The 14,745-nt window shown below is 44.4% G+C and overlaps 1 protein-coding gene across 2 annotated transcripts in view; it reads right to left on the bottom strand.

The window, feature by feature from the left end:
* Window positions 1-14,745, bottom strand: part of Slc1a2 (solute carrier family 1 member 2) — a 123,777-nt gene that overhangs the window by 58,939 nt on the left and 50,093 nt on the right. The gene's annotated exons all lie outside the window — the stretch shown is intronic.

Below are 14,745 nucleotides of genomic sequence, written 5' to 3'. Positions count from 1 at the left end.
CCTCCATCCTCTGATCCTATATTTAAACCTTCTGATCACCTGGGCAGGAATTGCAAATTCATGGCTCAGCATGGAAACGTTAGCTGTTTAGCTAACTGTTTAGCCCCTGGTTTAGAAGACTGGCAAACCAAATCTCCAATGCTACCTAGTTCTCTATGGCACTTGGGGATCAGAAGATTCTAGAGCTTGCTTTCTTGATTCATGAAGATCCCTCTTTGTGCTGGAGTTTGTAAGTGGATCTCAGTGATGACAGTGAGGACAGAGAGACAGGGGGATGGAAGAGCACAAGGGCTCTCCGGCGCTGTAATCACTGCAGAGCATCTGCTTAACCAAAACCCAGGGAGAGTTTTCCAGAGTTGTTGAGAATTTGATGAGTAAATCTTGGGGCACACAAAAGTTCCCACAGGCCCCTCTCTGGCCATGGGGGACTTGAGGGGAATCCTCACACCAGCATGCACCCAATCTGAAAACTAGCAGTTCAGGCAGTTCCTGCCTGCTGAGCCAATTCAAACAGAAGCAAACTGGGTAATCAGCGAGACAGTGATCAAGCGTCCATTCAGTCCTGTTTTCAAATGCATTGAGGGGCATCTCATATCTTTGCGTGAGACCAACATCTGAGTCATATTAGCAGCAAGGAGTTCCCCTGAGTCATGTAACACCCGCCAACCCCAAATCAGCTCTTTGCACTAGCTTGAGGACACGCCAAGGCTCTTCCCAACACTGTCACATTCCCAGACATCAAAGACTATCCATCCATCTGTGTACACTTGGGTCCTGAAATATACTATGCATCCCAGATGCCTGGAAGGTGGAGCCCCTCAAGATTGCAAAAGGGCTAGAGGAAACAGACACATACCCCAAGGCCACCTCCAGCTTGTTATGTGAACTTGTGCATGTGACACTTTTTATCTGAGCCTTGGGCTCATCTATTTTTCGGGGGTGAGGTTGGGGTGCATGCCTGTATATGGTCATGTGCAAGCCAAGGAGGGATATCGAGCATCTTCTCTGTCTCTCTTCACTTGATTTTCTTGAGACAAGGTCTCTCACTGAATCTGGATCTCATCATTTTTGTTCCGCTAAGCTGGTTGCTTAGTGATCTCTAGTGATCTTTCCGTCTGCCCTCTTGCCCTGTGCTGTGCTTACGGACAGACACGTGGATACTGGGGATCTGATCTTGGGTGCTCATGTTTGCACAGTAAGCACTCTTACCACGTTGAGCCATCCCCCCAGCTCTTAGGGCTCAGCTACAACTGCAGTGTCTGTGTAGCCTACCCGGGCACTGACTTTCGGTTCTGTATGTGTTTATGGAGAGGAAGCACCAATAAAGAAGCATCCTACCATACATCACTGACATACAACCCACAATTATGTCTAGTTGTTCAGTTAGTACTAGTGGAATTACCACCAAAGTCATTTTGTTGTCGTCCTGACTTATTGCATAAATAATGTTGACAGCCAGCATCCATTGAATGCTTCTTACATGCTGGATGTGATTTGCTGAGGTTTCCAGATATACGGGAGAAAAAGATTCTATGCACCTCATAGACCAAGGATCAGTAAACTGCAGTCATGGGAAAAATCCCAGCCCAGTGATTGTTTCCATAAACAAGGTTTTATGAAAACACAACCAAGACCAGTGTTTACCTAGTGCCTATGGATGTTTTTTATTCCATGAGCATAATTGTGGGTAGTTGAAACAGAAATATTAAAATATGTACTAATTGACCCTTTACAGAAAAATACTTTGACTTCACATGACAAACCTATTGCTTTGGCCTGTCTAGGGCCTGATGCTGCTCCTTTCTTTCTAGCTTCTTGACCCTCCTTCTTCAACTCCTGTCCTGTGGCTTGTGAGGAGCTGAGCTTCTGTCCATCTCAGTCTGGGTACATCAGGATGTTCCCTTCATGACCACAAAGATGCATAGGTAATGCCTTAGCTAGGGTTACTATTGCTGTGATGAAACACAATGACCAATTAACTTGGGAAGGAAAGGGCTTATTTCACTCACACACCATATCACAGTTCATCATCCAAGGCAGTGAGAGCAGGAACTCACTCGGTGGGAATCTGGAGGCAAGAGCTGATGCAGAGGTCATGGAGCGGTGCTGCTTACTGGTTTGCTTCCATGGCTTGCTCAGCCTGCTTTCCTATAGAACCCAGGACCACCAGCCCAGAGATTGCACCACCCACAATGGATTAACCCCTCCTCCATTGCCCCCATTAATCACTAATTAGGAAAATGCCTTAATTTTCTTATGGAGGCATTTTCTCAACAGAGGCTCCCTCTTCCCTGATGACTCTAGCTTGTGTCAAGCTAACATAAAACTAGCTAGTACAGATAGAGACTGAGATCAAATTAATCCAGCTAGATTCAGTCCTTAAACTTTTTTTTAAACATAAATAGTAGGGATGAGAAGCTCTTGTTTTATGAGGATTCTGAGCTGCTAAAATGCAAAAACAGATCTTTCAGAACATCTAGAGGCCCATATGGAAGCCACCTGCTTGTATTTGAAGACAGAGAAGGCTCTGATGATAAGATTTAGCCTCTGGACCTAATGGAGTCTGAAGTTACCTCTAGAATCATCAGCTAATAACCTACAGTAGTCTCCTTCATTTAAGCCAGGTCAGGCTAGACATCTGCCACAACTAAAGTAAAACAATTCTTTGAGAGAAATGTAATTATTCAATTGTTTCTCCCACTAAGACTTAACTGTTAAAAGTCAAAGCTAGTGAGGCACAGAACCTACCAAAGGGGCCAGTGTTCAGAGCTCTTTGGAACCTGCCAAATGAGCCAGCATCCCGTGACGAGAATGTCTTTCTGTATGCTGTGAATATATGTTGCTCTGATTGGTTGATAAATAAAGCTGTTTGGCCTATGGCAAGACAGTTTAGAGACAGTCAGAAAATCCAAACAGATAGACAGGAAGAAAAAGGAAAGGCAGAGGACACACTGCTAGCCGCTGCCAGGAGAAGCAAGATGTAAAGATACTAGTAAGCCACAAGCCACATGGCAAAGTACACAGATTTATAGAAATGGGTTAATTTAATATATAAAAGCTAACTAGCAAGAAGCCTGCCATGGCCATAGTTTTAAAAATAATATAAGCCTGTGTGTGTTTATTTGAGTCCGAGCAGCTGTGGGATCAGTGGGTAAAAGAGATTTGTCATGACTGAGGGCCAGGCAGGACACAGGAAAACTTCCAGCTACAGTCCTGAGCTCTCCGTAACCTACCAAAGGGGTCAGTGTCCAGAGCTCTCTGGAAGAGCTAGCTAAGATCAGGGACAGATACAACAGGTTATTTTCATGCCTTTGAAGAGGGAGCCTTTCACAAACACAGAACTACTCTCCCCAGCAGCATATTGGCTTTTCATGGGGCAATTTGGAGAAAGGTATAATAAACAATGTGGTCAGATGTCTTTCAGCCCTTTACTCTTGCCACTTAACTGGAAAAAAAAACTGTTGGGGACAAAGTTGACTGCCTCTGGTAGAGAGTTCGGTTATCCAGCAAGTCATCATATGTAATCAGGCTGTTTCCCCAAGGAGATCAACACTGAAAATTGACACTTTTCTGTGGTAAGGAATGAGTTAGGGCAGACTTCCTGAAGCCCAGGTTTCATGAATGGCACCCAGATGGAACTATCCTTGCCAAAGGGTATCTTCTTCTATGTTACTTTGAAGAAGACAGCATCCAGGAGATGAACAGTGTAGTATATGTAAAAAAAGCCATCAGAGACATCTTTAGTGTATGGATCTATATACTCCTTCCCTAGCTGAAGAACTTGATAATGAAGTCTGGGTCTCAGATGGGTATCCCTCAAACTCACAAGGCCCTCTGTTAGGAGAGTATTGGTCCTGACACAACCCCAACAAGAGATTAAATTCAAGCACTTTTGCATATTTTTAAACACAAAGAGGGATGGATAGCTGGCCAGGAGGCCGTCTATCTGTCTGTCTGTCTGGATAGATTCAAAAGAAATAGATTATGGGTATGCATAAATATATTTTATTGTACATACAAAGATTATAACCAATATTTCTGGGACAATCATAGTTCAGTTGATAGTTGTGGCTCCCAGGGATAACTCCAGGAGTATTGCACATGAGGAAAGGGTCTCACCAATCACTACCTAAACTTTCACATGCTTCTAACATTTTACCATTCAAGTCTATTACTTTGTAATATTATGATTAAAAGTTCAGAGGAAATTATCATGAATATATTCAACGGCACATCTTCTTGGGGGTTAGCCATCTCTCAACCATCCAAAATGTTACATAACCATAACACCATTTTCTCAGACTGTCTGGGTAGGCTTTTAAGTTTGGTGATATCTGCTATTGTGGACACTCACATTGATGAGAGCTCTCGGCTCACGTGTCATTTCTCCAAGCAGAGAGAAGGAACCACAGGACCCAGCTCACGCCAGGCACATGTCACATGTGACCTGCTCGTTTGGAAAATACCCCAGCTCAGTGCCAAGCCACAGCAAATGAGAAAAAAAATGACATAAGGGAGTCCAAAAGTCCAGTCACAAAGACCCCCCTCCTGGTCCATCTGGGCACAGCAGGGCCGGGACAGAGCATCCTTGGCACAGAGATCAAAGCACTGGCCACAGTCTGGCCTTTGGTGCACCTGACACCCTTGGAAAGAGCCAAGCTCCAGGTCTGCTTTTCTGAAGGAAGTGGACAAAGTTTAGACTTCAATAGAATGAGACATGAAACTGCTCAGCTAGCTATACAGTCTTCAGTAAATCACTGTAACCCCCAAGAGCCTGTTTCCTTATCCACCCCGGGGGAGGCGGGAATCTGTTAGGGAGGTTATGTTATTAGGTAAGTGTGTGCTGCAAGCCACCCTCAGCACTGCCCATCCTCTTTTTCTCCTCCACGGCCATCTCTGAATTGAACAGTCATTGACTGAAAGAGACGACATAAAACTCGGTTCAAAGGAATGCTTGGACCTCCTAGAAAACACCACCAACTCTGAGGTGGCACTCTGGACTCTTACAGAACAAGTGACATAAGGGTCAGTGTTCCTGTGCCTTCTAGAATTATAGTGTGTCACCTAGGGTCAGAAGGAAATTATATAAGCACAATTCTAGAACATTAGCAAACACAGAAGACAGCAGTTCAAGCAACCAGTGAGTAGAAGGCTACAGTGAACGTCTTTGAAGCTAGAAACCATTAGGGGAGATGCATACTGAGTATCTGGTAGAGAAAGGGAGAGGGGATTGTGGGAATAATTTTGAATTGAAATAACATCAGGTTGCCAAATTATCTGGACAGAGTTTGGGCTCGTTCTAGAACAAGGTCTTGCAGGTCCTCTAAATTGCTAAACATTAGCCCTCAATAGCTGTTCAGAGGAGATCTATAAGCCCAGGCCACAGATAGACTAGAGATACTGAGACTTGAAGTAGACAAGGGGGCACAGAGATGAGCCTTGGGATGGGGGATTTCATTGACAAGTTGACCATTAACTACCAACCCACCCCAATAAACGAAAGTATGCTTGACTACTATCTGCATGCCAGCCCTGGAGGAGAGGCACTTCTAGAATAGTCCTATTAATGTTTGAAATGACACTGAAAAATCCACCAATGCAGAGCAACACAAACAACATGCAGAAACTTCTGTCACTTTAGAACTCAGGACCAAGCAAGTGCAATCATCAACCTTTGTACATTCTGTTGACAAAACATTTCAAAGGCTGATAATGGGAGATGGGGAAATGGGAAAAGTGGGAGTGGGTAAGAAAGCTTGATATGTAAGCATGAGGACCTGAGTTTGAATCCCTAGCACCCATTCCAAAAGCTTGGTCTGGCTGTGGTACCTGTAACTCCCACATTGGTGGGGGCAGGGACAGACAGATCCAGAGAGGTTGCTGACTATCCAACTTTAATTAACTCAGTGAACTGCTACTTCCCCGAGAGACTCTGTCTCAAGGCCATAAGGTAGAGAGAGATAGAGGGAGTAATGTCTGCATGGACCCATACACTCACACAGTCATATGCGTGCACCACACATACACACCATGCACGCACAAACACCACACACATAATTGCACATGCACAAAGAGAAGAAGAGAAAAGGGTGGTAATGTCAGGGCTGGGGGGATGTTTTAGCAGATTAAGTGCATGCCCAAATTTGGCTCCCCAGACTGAAAACCTGAGCGTGGTGGCATGCATCTGTAACTCCAACACTGGTATGGGGAGAATCAGCAGATGACTGAAGCTCATTGGCCAGCCAGCCTCACTGAGCTGATGAGCTTCAAGTTCAGTGAGAGACCCTGCCTCAAAAAACAAAGGAGGAGGGAAATGGAGGAGAGATATCTGGTCTACCTCTGGCCTTCACCCACAGGCACATACATGTACATGCATGTGTGCACACACCTACACTAACAAGTGCATACAACACACAGATACACGAGTGTATACACACAGATGAGAATATCTATTATGAGCAAAAATACAGATGTTTAATGTGGAAGTCCAAACAGGTACAGGAGCTGGAGAGTTTTCAGAGTTTCTGTCAAAGCATAAAGTATGTGACTGGTATACAAAAATACTCTCCTTACAATTTTAGAGAAATGTATGTGTTCCTAAAGTGTCTAGTCTTTGAAGAAATACTTCTGTGGTAAAAACTGGGGGATAAAGTAAAGATGGGGTATGGATGGTTGAATATATTCTATATATGCTGGTTAAGCAAAGACTAAGGACCCCTTAAAAAGATCACCAGTGAGCTGGCATAGGAAAGTATACAAGATGCACTTTACATGGAGATTGAAATCTGTATGTGTATATGAACAGTTGTATACATGGAAAGAAATTCTAGAGAGGAAAGGGGGAAAAAAAAACATTGGCAGTGTTGCCTCTGAGAGTGGAAGATGATTCCGGAAGTAGATAAGTGAAGAGAATTATCATACATTTTCTGCAGTTTTAAGTAGAATTGCATTGTGTTGTGTTTTAATTTGTTTAGTTTTGAGACAGGGCCTTGCTATGTAACACTGGATAGCCCGGAACTCACTGTGTGGACCTGCTTGGCTTCAACCATCCTCCTGCCTCTGTCTGCCTCCTGAGGGCTGGGATTTCGGGTGTTCACCACCACACTCATCTGGGCTTTTTTCTTTTTAAACAATGTTGCTTCTGCATTGTGCTGCACAGGTAAGACTTTTGTTGAGAATGGTTAACGGATCAGCTAGAATGGAAGAGGACTTCCACTTTGAAAAAGATGAGTCTAAGAAGCCACCGGTACAGAGGCGGAGGCTGGCAAACCCTGGCTGATGGGTGTTCTCCTCGCTCCGGCTGACTAGGTACAAATACTGACAAAAGATCATTTTCTGCCCCAGCAATCCAGAGTTTACGTGCTTGAGAATCAAAGCAAACAGTGTGTCTAGGAGAGATGGGGGATAGTCTCTGACAGAAGGTGCCTCTCGGCCGAGTGTGCAACCTCTGCATTCTCCACTTTCAGCAGGAAACATGGCATGCTCATTTCTTTTAGTGACTCCTTTTAAATTAGAGAAACTGTAAAATTGTTTCCTCACCTTAATTCTACTGTTCCCTCTTCAATAGCAGAGCTGGCGACACCCACTCATGCGGGAGTTCCAGCATCAAAGCACACTTGCCTCAGACTGGTCTTATACATGCGTGTTCAACCACGGCACAATTTCTGACAGAGTAATAATGGCTCTAGAGTGCGACTGGAGTTCACAAGTGGAACACCCATCTGTGTCCTACCCTGTACTTACCATGCAGCCTCAGACGAGTCACCAAAACCACCATGTTCATCACATCCATGTGTCTGTAATGGCAGCATCCTAGCTGAAAACTTAGATAACCCATTGTCTTTGGGTCCTAGCTCTCCATTTCTACACACACACACACACACACACACACACACACACACACACACAGGAGGGAGAACACTTCAAGTTACCTTGTATATTAAGGACTGATGAAATTCACAAACATTGTGAAATCTCCCTTGAAGGCTGCTATGCATAGATGATCAAGTGATCATTTCCTAGCAGAGAAAATGTTTGGGACACCAGGAATTTATCTGAGAAGTGGTCCTGACGGGAATTTAGGCCGTCTTTTTTAAGCCATAAAAAAGTTTGAAACCCAAATATGATGAAAATTGTATTAACCAACATTATAATAATTTCTTTATACACAGACCCACTCAACAGATATCATGGGGTATCTGCTCTGAGTCTGGCCCTGTTCTGCCTGCCAGCAGCAAACACCACAGGGACACATATATTAACGGTAGATATAGAGAATGACCCATGGGAATAAATACCACAAAGAACACTGGATAGATGGAGAATAAAGTCAACAGTTATGGGAACATAAGGAGACTGGGTGACATTTAATGCATGACATGAAGCAACCATGTGGCATCTTGGAAAAAAAGCAACAGGAAGTACAAAGACCCCCAAAATGGGAGCAAGCTTAGAAAGTTCTGTAATGGCCAGGAAGACCTCCAGTCAATGGGACCGCTTGTTTGCTAGGTTTCTTGGTCCATCCCTCACAGGGCAAAGGCAAGACTAAAGGAAAAGGCATCAAACTCCCTCTGCAGACAAACTGGAAGAATTCCCCAGACACAAGACCCTTCCTGCTGCCTTCGCTAGAGGTTAACCCAGGGTAGTGAAGACCCCAGTCCTAGGTCAGCTCACTGCTCTGGTCTAGCAGGAGAGGTACCTGGAATTCTGAGCTCTGTGACAACAGGATCAGATTCCACTGCACTGAGATGTAAGTGACCTGGAGTCATTTGTTGTCACTAGGAGGAAATGAGAGAATTGGACCATCTCATTAAGCTGAGTATCTCTGCTTCAGGGAACAAATAACCGACCTATAATTTTACGTTGTCCATAAGTGGCGGGAATGTTGCAAGAGTAAAAATGATGAAGAGGAGGATGTCATTTTAAGTATCATACATAAGCTGCTTTAAACATCATACTGAATCTACACACACACATACACACACACACACACACACACACACACACACACACACACACACACACTGGTGATGTACAGCTCTTCTTCACGCCAGTATCATGTACACTACTGCTCCAGGAGGATGCTTGGTGCTAAGCCTATCCCACTTCATAACTCTCACTAAATCCCAGGGTTCCAGTTACAGCTTCACTGTAAAACACCCCATAAACAGTGCACGCCTTGCTGCTGTTCTTGCAGCAAGTTTCCCTCTCTACTCCCTCTAAGCCAACCACAACCATATTTGGGAGGGTTGGAGCCTCCACAGGCTGGCAGGAGAGCATGACAGAGGCAGGAGTGCAGAGGACCAGGAGTCAAGACTTCCTTCCTAAACTAAATATATTTGAAATACTAACCATAGGCAAAGACTGAAGCTGGTAGGGTCAAAAACATACCCTTTACCAACCAGACTCTGTCCCCACATCAAAAACAGAAGATAATTGTTCATTATATGGTCTTCAAATTATACAAATAATGTGCATTCTTCCCCTAGAGAAAGCTATAAAAGTGAAAGTGAAAATCAGCACTCAATTCCATTGTCAAGAAAATGTAATAGTCAATGTTTATACCAATGGTCTATAATGTTCTGTCCTCATTTAAATTCATTTATTCTTTTAAATCTCACAACCATTTTATAAGGCTGGGGTTGCTCTAAGACCCACTTTTCAGATGAGAACACTAAGGCACAGATAATGTAAGGCTCCCAGAAAAGGAGCTGAAGCATAAATCTATACCGGGTTCTTAGTGCATCTTGGCTGCCGTTTTCTGCTTGAGACACCTACCCCACCCCCCAGCTCCTGCTGCCACAGGTCCAGCATTGCAAAGAGGACCTACGCTTCGGCTCCTTGCGTGGTTCCTACTGCCAGCTCTCCAGCCTCAACGAGCCTTTCTAAGAACAACATATTGTTGATTGGATAGCTGTCCAGACAGGAGGAGAAGCAGGAGGAGAAGCCACTGTCCAGTCGACTTCATGAGCATACACAGAATCAAGGGGATTTGATGGTGTGGAGCCAGGCCTGACCACGATGGGTCTGGTGTGGTGGCAGAGACGTCACTTAAACAAGAGAATAACAGAAGACGTGGTCAGAGTCTAGGCTCTATTAGGGCCTGGTTATCCAGTTGTCACCAGGGGCTCATAAGATGCACTTCCTAACCATTGAGTGACTATGAGAGTAAGAACCATGGGTAGTGGCATGTGTTCCCTTCAAAAAGCATAAAGGAGGTAGGAGGCTTTCTCAGTAAATGACAATGAGACTCATGGGCCAGTTGTGACCACACAGATGGAGAAAAGATAGTTTTACTCCAGTGGCCACTAACTGACATCATACAACTTGGACCGAGGTAGAACAAGGCCATGTGCTTTAAGCAGGCTGAGGAGAGAGCTGTGAGGTAAGTAGGGTCAGACGATGGAGATGACCCAATGCCAGAGGAAGGAGTCTTGACTCTGGAAACTCGGTTCCTGGATCTGGAATAGGGAGTCCATGCCATCAGGCTCTAGTTAAAAAGCTGAAACAGCCTAGACAGGAAGCCATCAAAGAGAACTCTTAAAAATTATGACAAGGATGCTGACGTGGACCTTTTCACAGCTGATGGCTTCTGGCAGGGGTAGGGTGCAGAAGGACTCAGTTTTCTTTATGGGGCTGGCCACTGGAAGTTTGACCATGCTCCAGTGAGTGTATGTACAACACAATTTTACTTGGGTTTTTTTCTTTCTTCTTTTTTTGGGTGGGATCACATGGGTGGGATGCAGACTCGGGAGAACTGGGAATCAAGTGTGGTTGGGGTACATTATGTGAAATTCCCAAATAGTCAATAAAAATATTATGTTGGGGGAAAAAAACTGAACAAAGGCAACTGCTCTCCAAAGGAAGGTAAGAAAAAAAAAAAAAACTTAAGCCAGGCAAGGCTTAAATCTATAAAACAGCTACTTCTGAAGGGAAAACCCACAACAGTCAGGCACAAAGGAGCCTAGAGAGCTAAAGCATTGGGATGTCTCACAGATCAACCATTTCTGGCTTTTGAACACACCATTGGGGGATTCTCCTCATCTGCCCTGGCCAGACTGACAAACTCAGTGCACACAGTCTTTTGAGCAGGCCCCACAACCCTATCTCAGTGGACTTTATGTCACTTTAGAGACAAAAATGGATTAGAAGCAGATTTTCCTCAGGGGCAAAATCCAGCTCACTAAGAGCAGCTGCCTGGGGCAATGTGTTGAGAAGGATTCTGGGATGGACATAGACTCGATGTGAATGGGTCCTATGATTGATTAGCTGGATTTGCCATACACACAACCTTGAGGCCCATCTATCGGTGTACCCATGATGGCCATGCTTGCTTTGTGGAGGTGGGCAGATCCTATTTCCTTATTGGCCATCCAGTCTAGTTTTCCCGGTGAATTCTAGGCCACTGAGAAACTCCATCACACACACACAGACACACAAGGTTCCCAAAGAATAAGAACTATAGCAGAGGTTGTCTCTGGTCTCCACATGCATGTAGATACATGTGCACACTCATGCACCTGCACACACAACATCCTCCTCGTCAGACATCTGGCCAGATGTTTCTGTTCTCAACATGTGTCTCTGTGGTCTATTTACTGTGGGTTGGAAGGAGATAGAGAAGACAGTCTTGGGACTCAGGAACTCAGGAGCTGAGCATATAAAAAGATCAGCACGTGCCTTTAATCCCAGCACTTGGGAGGCAGAGCCAGGCAGATCTCTGTGAGTTTGAGGCCAGCCTGGGCTACAGAAGGAGTTCCAGGAGGACAGGCACCAAAACTACACAGAGAAACCCTGTCTCAAAAAAACTAACTAACTAACTAACTAACTAATTAACTAAGTAAGTAAATAAATAAATAAATAAATAGATAAATAAATAAATAAATAAATAAATAAAACACATTCCTGTTCATTGCATACTTATCTTTTTCAGCTGTGTCAGAAGTCATATATTGTTTGGAGTGGTCACAAATATGAACTTCAGCATAAATGTAGTTATTGTACAAATCCCAGCCCTACCACTGAACAGAACTGTGAGTGAGCTGTTCAGTGTCTCTCGCTCTGTTTTCCCCCTCTATGAAACGAGAGCACTGGATGGGGTCCCCTACTCCAAAGGCTGAGTACTAAGCCTCGTGCCTCAAAACCAATGTCTGAGATGAACCAGGAAATCCGGATGGCTCACTCCTGTTTTTCATCAAGGCAGACTGATGGTCAAATTGCCAGAGAACATGCCCAGGCCCTAGAGGCTGAGCAAGCCTCTGCATTTAATTCTTACTCTAGTTTGTTTTTCACAAATGAAGAGCCTAATTGACTCTCCTGCCCTGCCTTGCTGTATCCTGTAGGCATGGGAGACAGACAGAGGCATCGCCTTCATTGACTGTCTGCCCCAAGTGCAGCATGATGGGATGTGCTTCCCAGCCTTTCTCTCTTTAAGTCCACACAATAACCCCAAGACACACACGTTTACTCCAGGTTAATTGAGAAAATAAGAGAGGCTGGCATTGTGAAACTTGTTCAAGGTCATGAGGCTAATAAATTGCAGAACTGGGTTGCAATCCCAGGACTCTAGGGCTGTCCTGTGCTCTGTCCTGGCTTCTGATTTGAGCTAGACCTGAGCCTCAAGCACCTGGGGATCTTGGCAGAGATACACACGGTGATAAGATTTCACAACTCAGAAAGCTTGGCTTAGGCAACAAGCCCTTTAATGATTGACTCCAATAGACTTGGATGACTGATCAAGCCTGATTAGAAGATGCCTGAGCTAAGACTCAAACTTCTCTTGTATCTGGACCTACCAGCCACTGAAGCCCCCCTCAAAGCTCAGCCAAAAAAATGTTAAGGAATTGAAGATTCCATTACTTCAGCTACACTAATCTTAAACCTACCAACCCTCTGAACACACACCCAAACCAGCTAACAGGGTTTGTTTTTGTTTTTTAGAACTGAAACAGTAATTTCAATGTCATTTAATTAAATCTTTAGAATGTTCATACAGCCATGCAATGTATTTTAACTGTGTTCACCCTTCCACTCTTCCCCCTAACTCCTCCCAAATCTATCCACTCAGTGCACACCCCCACCTAATTTCATAACTTTTTAAAAATAAGTCACCGAGTCCAGTCAATGCCGCCTACATACTAATGGATGTAGTCTATCTTTTCTTAAGTAAAACTGACTGTCCCTCCTCTGGAAGCCAATGACTGCCAAAAGCTCTTCTTCTAGGGCTGGGTTCATGAGCCCTTCCCCTCAGCCAGTTAACACTTTACATCTCTTTCAGTGTGTGTCTTGAACAATGAACCGACCTTCCCACCGTCCTAATCCAACTAAAAGCAATCTCCCGACCCACCCTTCCGCTGAGAGACAGATAACAGCATGTTGATGACAGCTAACACTTATGTGGATCTGGCATTGCCCTCCAATACCTCAGGAAAATAGTTCCTATCAACCAGTGCCCCTTCACAGAAAATTGAGTGGGTTGCTCAGGTAACTAGTGAGGGGCAGAAACAGAACCCATTCCAAAGACCTTGGCTGGGGAGCTGGTGCTCCACAGTCTACGTGGCGCCATCCTTCAGGGGGTTGGGGAGTTATTTTCATTCCTTCTCTACTTCCTAGAGTGGTCAGAGTGCTCTTAATGTCCCTGATGGGACCTCAGTTTCCCCAGAGGCTGTGGAGTCTGTTTAGAAGACATGCCGGGCCACAGAATTTTGGTAACAATATAAACTTGTGTTCCCCCAGCCTTTTCAACCTACTCAGCCCTGGTTCTGATGAAATTTTAAGCTGAAAGTTGTCTGATATGCAAACAACATTTAGTGAACCCAGCACTCAGGAGGCAGAGGCGGATGGCTCTCTGTGATCTACAGAGCAAGATCCAGGGCAGGCACCAAAACTACACAGAGAAATCCTGTCTCGAAAAAAACAAAATAAAATAAAATAAAAGATGTGCCCGGTGGGTAGCATCCTGGAAAAAAGAACCTAAGCCTAAATCCAAGAGAGTTTTATCAGACGCCTTTCCAGAAATTTCTCTTCTGCCCTGAAACTGGCTCTCATCAAGGTGCAGTTTTGTAACTAATGCAGGTATTATGGGCTGCCCCAACTAGGGGAAGAGATGCTATGGTGGTTTCCAACCAGGAATACTGCTAATCATAGCTGCCCCACAACTGAGACTATCTGGGTCCAAAGGCAAGTAATACCAAGCAGAGAAGTTCTACTGGGGCAGAAATTACAGCCGGCAGAAAGCAAAATGAGCCCTACAGAATTCCTCAGACTTTCATCCTACCCATCTCACCACTGACCCCCACCTGTACACCATCTTCTGAGGTCCAAAGGCAAGTAATACCAAGCAGAGAGGTTCTACTGGGGCAGAAATTACAGCCGGCAGAAAGCAAAATGAGCCCTACAGAATTCCTCAGACTTTCATCCTACCCATCTCACCACTGACCCCCACCTGTACACCATCTTCTGAGGTACTTGCCATATTCAACATGCACACAGCCATGTGCCAGAAGACAGGTCTTGTTCCACTAGAAACATCAGACATCTTCAGAGAATGTTTTTTTATTCCAAGATACATATTTTTCTCTCATTTAAACATTTCTGAAAATGGAATGTGTCTTATAATTAACGTGAGTTCCCTAAAATGAAATGCTGGTATGGAACTTACAGAAACTCTTATAAATTAAATGATTACACATTAGAATCTAAGAAACATGGTCATTTAAGACACACTGATGCAGAAATAAATACAAA

Source organism: Peromyscus eremicus, chromosome 4 (assembly GCF_949786415.1).
Source record: "Peromyscus eremicus chromosome 4, PerEre_H2_v1, whole genome shotgun sequence".
NCBI lineage: Eukaryota > Metazoa > Chordata > Mammalia > Rodentia > Cricetidae > Peromyscus > Peromyscus eremicus.
The sequence above is the reverse complement of the archived record's forward strand: the minus strand, read 5'-3'. Positions and strand labels throughout refer to the sequence as shown.